This window comes from Babylonia areolata, chromosome 19 (genome assembly GCF_041734735.1).
Source record: "Babylonia areolata isolate BAREFJ2019XMU chromosome 19, ASM4173473v1, whole genome shotgun sequence".
Taxonomy (NCBI): domain Eukaryota; kingdom Metazoa; phylum Mollusca; class Gastropoda; order Neogastropoda; family Buccinidae; genus Babylonia; species Babylonia areolata.
The window spans coordinates 20,793,264-20,800,763 of record NC_134894.1 but is presented as its reverse complement, the minus strand read 5'-3'; positions in this window follow the sequence as shown (position 1 = coordinate 20,800,763).

Below are 7,500 nucleotides of genomic sequence, written 5' to 3'. Positions count from 1 at the left end.
TCACTGCTTCTCTACCATTCTCTTTCTTCACTGATATCCCCAACCCTCACTGCTTCTCTATCATTTACTTTCTTCACTGATATCCCCCAAACCACACTGCCTCTCCACCATTCTCTTTCTTCAGTGATATCCCCCAAACCACACACCATCTCCACCAATATTTTTCTTCACTTCGCTTTTGCCTCCAGCTCAACCTGATACAGTAGAACGATGCCCAAAACGACCCCCAAAACACACGTCATCTTATACCATTCTCTTTCTTTACTTCGCTGTTGCCTCCAGCTCAGTGGTGGATTGTACCGGCCCCACCCCCTTACCCTCCCACCCCCCCACACACCTTCTTTTCCTTCATAACCCCTGTTAGTTTCCTTCCACTGCTCGCGCCCTCCCCTCACCACTTTTCGTTTCGTCACTGATATCCCCAACCCTCACCATTTTTACCATTCCTTTCTTCTTCACTTCGTTACTCCCTCTTGTCCAACGGATGCTGTGGAGTGATAACTGGTTTCCCCCCCCCCCTTTCTCCCCCTCTCCCTCCCCCCTACCCCCGACATCTTCTGTTCTTGGAAACCTTATCACCTGCCCCTCTCTGCCCCCACTGTCCCCTTCTCCATCATTCCCTTTTTTTTTTCCGACGATAACCCCAACCCATAACTCCTTACTACATTTCTCTGATATCACTGATATCCCGAAACCACACCCCCTCTTTACCACTCTCTTTTTTTCACTTCGCTGCTGTCTCTTGTCCAGCGGATGTTGTGGAGTGATACCCGCCCGTTCCCTCCTCCACACCCTCTTTTCTTTGGTACTTCTGTTATCTTCCTCCTACTGCTCCCACCCAGTTCTTCAGCATTCTGTATCTTGACTGATATCTCCCTCCGCTTACCCCACTCTCCACCATTCTCTTTCATCACTAATATCCCCAACTCACACACCTCACAGCCTTTCTCTTTCTTCACTGATATCCCAGCTCACACCCCTCCCCACCTTTCTTTACTGATATCCGCAGTCCACACCCCTCCCCACCTTTCTTCATTGATATACCCAATTCACACCCCTCCCCACAATCCACACCCCTCCCCACCTTTCTTCACTGATATCTCCAATCCACACCCCTCCCCACCTTTCTTCACTGATATCCCCAATCCACACCCCTCCCCACAATCCACACCCCTCCCCACCTTTCTTCACTGATATCCCAAATTCATACCCCTCCCCACCTTTCTTCACTGATATCCCCAATCCACACCCCTCCCCACCTTTCTTCACTGATATCCCCAATCCACACCCCTCCCCACCTTTCTTCACTGATATCCCCAATCCACACCCCTCCCCACCTTTCTTCACTGATATCCCCAATCCACCCCCCAACCTTTCTTCACTGATATCCCCAATCCAAACCCCTCCCCACCTTTCTTCACTGATATCCCCAATCCACACTCCTCCCCACCTTCACTGATATCCCCAATCCACACCCCCCCTCCCCCCTTCTTTCTTCACTGACATCACCCAGCCAACACCTCCCATCTCTGCTCCATTCCCTTTCTTCACTGATACTACGCCCCCTTCTGCTGCACCCATCTGTTCACTGATATTCTGTCACCTCTATCAGTTCCACTTCCCCACTAACATTTATCAACACCCCCCCTCTCTTCAATGATACCTTACTCCCTCTCATTCCCTTCTCTGCTCATCACCCCATCCCTGGTCTTTTTTTTTTCTGGTATTTCCCTTTGTACCCCCCTCTCCCGACTGATAACCTCACTCCTCTTTTTCGCTATTCATCTAACTTCTCTCTTCACTAATAACTTAAACTTCTCTTTCCACTAATAACTCAGATCAGCACCCTTCTTTGATACGGAACCCATTTCTGCGATACTGATTAATGTCCTCTTTTCACTAGTAACAACTCTTATATTTTCATTACTAACTTAATTTTTCTTCTCGTTAATGACTTAACGCCTTTTTTTTTTTTGCTTTAGTAACTCAACTCCTTTTTCAACAGCAGCGTAACTCATCTTTTTCACTGTTAATTCCTTTTTCAGTAATGATCAACTCATCTCTTCTCTTCGCTCATAGCTTCATTCCCCTTTTCATTATTACTTTGACTTCACATCTTTTTTCTGGAAAATTTTTCTTTTGGAGACAAACACTATCTTTTTGTTTCATTTACTTATTCATTTGAATAAAGATAATTCCTGCCCACTCATTATCAATTTTCAAGAGTTGGTCAGGGCACATCGTATACGCAAGACGCACACTCGATACATATGTATACGTTTATGTGTATGTGTATGTGTGCGCGCAAACACACACGCACACGCATACACACGCGCACACGCACACGCACACACACACATAAACGCACCACTGGCTCCTGAACAGCACATATTGTTTCAAACACAACGGCAAGCTCACGCATGTATACAAGTACAAGTACACAAGGAAGAACGATTTTCTCTTCGAATTAGACATGATCATACTCCTCCACACCCTATAGACAGAACGTTTTCAGGAGCAGTACATGGATCCTCACACAGTGCCACCAATAGTAGATAAGTGCACATACACGTAATACCCACACAAATAATTTTGTTATACACCATTGTATATCAGAATTAATTTCTAATTCGAGTCGCAGACGAAAGCTCACAAATATCGATATTTTACTTTTTTGTTTTCATTTTCGTACTGCTACGTTAGGTCAGGCAAAGGCATACCACTTCAAGCCATGTCTCATAAGAGTAGCAGTACTTGATTGCTTCAGTTCTCTCTCTGTTTTACTCAATTTCCAGCCATTGTTTCCTGGACTGAATAAAAACCGTGCGCTGTGTATTTGTTTATACATTAATTTATCAAGCTATTCAAAATAATAGAATACATGATATAATCAAATTTCATCGTTGCCTGATATTTCCCCCAATTCCTGAACATGCAACAATAGATACTCGAGAAGCACACCGAAACCAAAACCAAAACTTAAATACCATATCCCTCCCCACCCCAACAACCACATCAAAATAACATCAGTACCCAAACTGCACACACGTATCATTAACACAAACAACATACAGCAAACGCCATGCCTCCTCAAAGAAGCACACGCACACACACATGCGCGCGCGCGCGCGCGCGCACACACACACACACACAAGGAAAAACAACAACCTAACTCCACCCCACACCTCCACAAAACAAACAACGGATATCAAACCATTTCCCACATTGATAACATACCAAAGGACGGGAACGAAGAGATGATTGAAAGGGAAATAACGTAGCCCACGGAAGAAGATATACATCAGCAGCAGCACTGTTTTACACTCCCATCCATCCACACATACTCGAACACACGCGCGCGCACACTCACACACACACACACACACACACACACACTCACTTGCATGCATGCAAGCACACACACACACACACACACACACACACACACACACTCACTTGCATGCATGCAAGCACACACACACACACACACACACACACACACACTACAAAGGGGCAGACTCAAAGCCAACGATGACGTAAAAGAAGGGTTGTTTCCGGGGACAGAAACGTCACTGACCCAGGTCAAAGAGAAACCACGCTAATGGGCCGCTGACGTCACTACTGCCATTCCCTCTTCTGTGTCCAATAGGGGAAACATTCCATGTCTGTAGTGTTTCCTGGCAGAGCGCGCGCGCGTGCGTGCGTGTGTGTGTGTGAGAGAGAGTTTTGCTAATTATTTTTAAGTTTCTAAAAGCTATGGCAGATACTACCTTTTCCAGCAATTTATTTATCTATTATACTTTAATTAGTTAACTAAACCTGACGCTTGATTTATATATTGAAACATGGTGAATTTTTTTTAATTATTTTTTTAAGGGCGCATGCATTTATGTATCTCTTGGAGAAAGACAGAGGGAGAGAGAGAGGGAGAGAGAGAGACTTAGAGAGAATTGTTTTATTATTCTATTGAAGAGAGAGAGAGAGAGAGAGAGAGAGAGAGAGAGATTTATGTACAAAGCAGGGTTTATTATCTTGAATTCTAGCCGAACATTTTCGAAGTTATTTTGCTGGCCCGTGAAAAATGCAAATATTAGACATGAGTTTTAGATCTTCGTTCAACATGTGGCAAACTCAGTTTTCGTTCATGCAACAGAGGCACTAGTTATTGGTATTTTAATAATTTATGTCAACGGCAATCGATTTTTACGTGGGAATGATTTTTATATTTTAGTAATGTATAACTCTTGTTCAGTGTTATTATGCGGCTGTACTATTATTATTATTATCACTGTTATTATTATCATCATTGTTCTTACTGCGCACGGTATCTATGGTATCCGGTAATTAGACAAACTAAATAAATGGCTATAGGCAGATTAAAAGCAAAAATGCTTCAATACAGTGCGTTCGTTTACCATTGTGTGCATGCGCGCGCACTGTGTGTACACTGTGTGTGTGTGTGTGTGTGCGTGTGCGTGCGTGCGTTCGTGGGTGCGTGCATACGTGTGTGTGCGTGTGTGTGTGTGTGTGTGTGTGTGTGTGACAGAGGGAGACAGAGAGAGAGAGAGAGAGAGAGAGAGAAAGAGAGGGGCATGCTGTATTTCGTGTTCTTGTATTATCAGCGTATGTTGGTCAATGATTCACGATATGATTCTTTGAACTCTGTCTATGTCACGAAGGTTTTATGCGGTCAGGCATCTACTCCTTTTTGAAATCTTTTTTTTTTTTTATCCTTCATTTTTATCTTTGCCAGATGTGGTGTAGCGTACATGAATTAATCCGCAGACGTTGACACCTCTTTGAAACTGAAGCTGTGCCACTCTCAGTTCATACCATAATTTTATCTTTCTTTTTGTCTGTCTCATTTTCATTTCATTAGACTTTCCTTGTTATTTGTATTTGTATTTCTTTTTATCACAACAGGGAGAGCGTGTCGCTACACTACAGCGCCACCCATTAATTTAATTTTTATTTTTTATTTTTTGCATTTTTTCCTGCGTGCAGTTTTACTTGTTTTTCCTATCGAAGTGGATTTTTCTACAGAATTTTCCCAGGAACAACCCTTTTGTTGCCGTGGGTTCTTTTACGTGCGCTGAGTGCATGCTGCACACGGGGCCTCGGTTTATCGTCTCATCCGAATGATTAGCGTTCAGACCACCACTCAAGGTCTAGTGGAGGGGGAGAAAATATCGGCGGCTGAGCCGTGATTCGAACCAGCGCGCTCAGATTCTCTCGCTTCCAAAGCGGACGCGTTACCTCTAGGCCATCACTCCACTCCATCCTCAGTTTATTGTGATAGTCGACTACATTTGAGGACATTGAGAGCATACATCATATTTCAGTTCGGTTGACTGAAGCTGCCTTGTCAGCAATTTCAGTTTCTCACGGGCAGCTCCAAATATGCATACTACTTTTAGACTATAAAAAAGTTTTTTTTTTTTTGGAAAATGAAATGTTGCCGATAGTATTTTTTTTCAGATTCTTTAGAACTCTGTACACGACCATCAGACATCACTTCTTGCTAAGTTCTTTAATATATCGGGAGTGTCAAGATATTCCTTATTTGATCATATATTTTGCATTCTGTCTTCGTGACACCGGAACGCAGTGGATCGCACACAGACAGATATACGTTGATCAAGATGCTTTGAAGCCATGAAGCTACCGATGTAACAGTTTATTCTTACCCCCGTTGGTCAAATCTGGCTAACCCAGATTAACCAGGAGGTGCATGTAGACTAGCATTGAATGACCCTCGGGGTTGAACTTGATGAATATTGTACAATGAAATCAGAGATTCAGCATCAATTTCCCCATGTCAAAACGGAAATCCCCGATAGCAAACGAGTTTCAGTTTCAGTTTCTCAGTTAGGTGTCACTGCATTCGGACAAATCCATATACGCTGGACCACACCTAGTAGGCAGATGCCCGACCAGCAGCATATGTCAACGTGTTTTTGTCAGGCCTTGAGTGCATGCATACATATTTGTGTATCTATCAGAGTGGGGTTTTTTTTTTCTACAGAATTTCGCCAAAGGACAATATCCAGGTTGCCAAGGGTTCTATTTCTGTGCGCAGAGTGCGTGCAGGCAGACGGGGCCTCAGTTTCTCGTCTCATCCGAATGACTAGATGCTCAGTTTGATTTCAGTTTCAGTCAAACTTGGGAGAAAGGGCGAGAGTAGGAATGGAAGCCAGACGTTCATGAACACTGTATGTGCAGACAAGCGTCTTAACCATTCAGCCACCTTCGGCCTTAACTTCAACTAGTCAGAACTTTTCCTGGCCGCTAGTTTAATCATATTCCCCTTCTTCCTCCCATAATGGATAAAGGGGTCATGTATGTGTCGGACTCGGCTGTGGGATGGGGGAAGGGTTTTTTTTTTTTTTCGAGTCGATGACGATACTTTGGATGCACACATAAATCTCTATTCGGATTAATAAAAAATGCATTCAAATGGACATTGAAGAATTGAATTTCTAGGCTAGCTTGAGAAATAACTCCATGGGGTAAATCAGGCTCAGTGAGAATCGATATAGGTTATGGAAGTAGAACCCCCCCCCCCCACCCCGCACACGTTTGCTTCCATTAAATTGATGGAGAGGAGGGTGGGGTGTCGGTAAACGTTAGCCAAGAACGACACCCCTTCTTTTTCAATAGAAAGAAGATAATTTCCAAGTCTGTGTGGGTGTGGGGGAGGGGTGAGGGTTGAGGGGGTGGTGGGTTAAGGGTGGAGGGTTCAAATTTGGCTAGCCACAAATGACCCCAGGGGTTATTCGAGACTAGCACAGAATGACCCCGGGGTAAAGCCCAGCAAGGGGGGTTTGGTGGTGGGGTGTTCTGAAGCTGTTACACCGGGCAGTTGGGGAGGGAACCGGCTCATCATACAGTGACACACAGGACTGGGGCTTGGAGCGCCCTTGCTCTGATTGGTGGGAGGAGAGGATGTGACGTTATCGGAGGAACAAATTACGACAAGGAGGGTGGTAAGATTTTGAACTGTTCTCGACTCTCTAACACTTGCGGGTCCAGCACCTTTATTCACTTAGTTCCTTCCGTCATCTGGCCATGAGTATGGATGTGTCTGAAATACCAACCAGGAAATGAACACCACATCAGTATCTCCAGACACATCGCCGTTTCTCTGTCTCTCTGTCTCTCTGTCTCTCTCTCTCTCTCTCTCTCTCTCTAATCTATTGTCCTGCGTTCTACTTTGACAGATCATATTCTGTTAGAAACAGTCAGGTGACTGACCTGTTGAACTCGCGGCCAAAACGTTTTATTTCTGTAAAATGCAATGAAATAGAGTGTATGTAATTAGATCAAATGTTGCCTGTTTCGTTTTTTTTTGTTTTTGTTTTTGTTTTTGAAGAAACTCTTTTTCCGTATAAGTAGCTAGCTGGTATTTTGCCCAGTGCGTCGGTGATCTGTTAAAAGTTCAAGTATACGGGTGCATTTCTTTGGAACAATTCGTGCTGGGACTTGTATCATTCCCTGAGA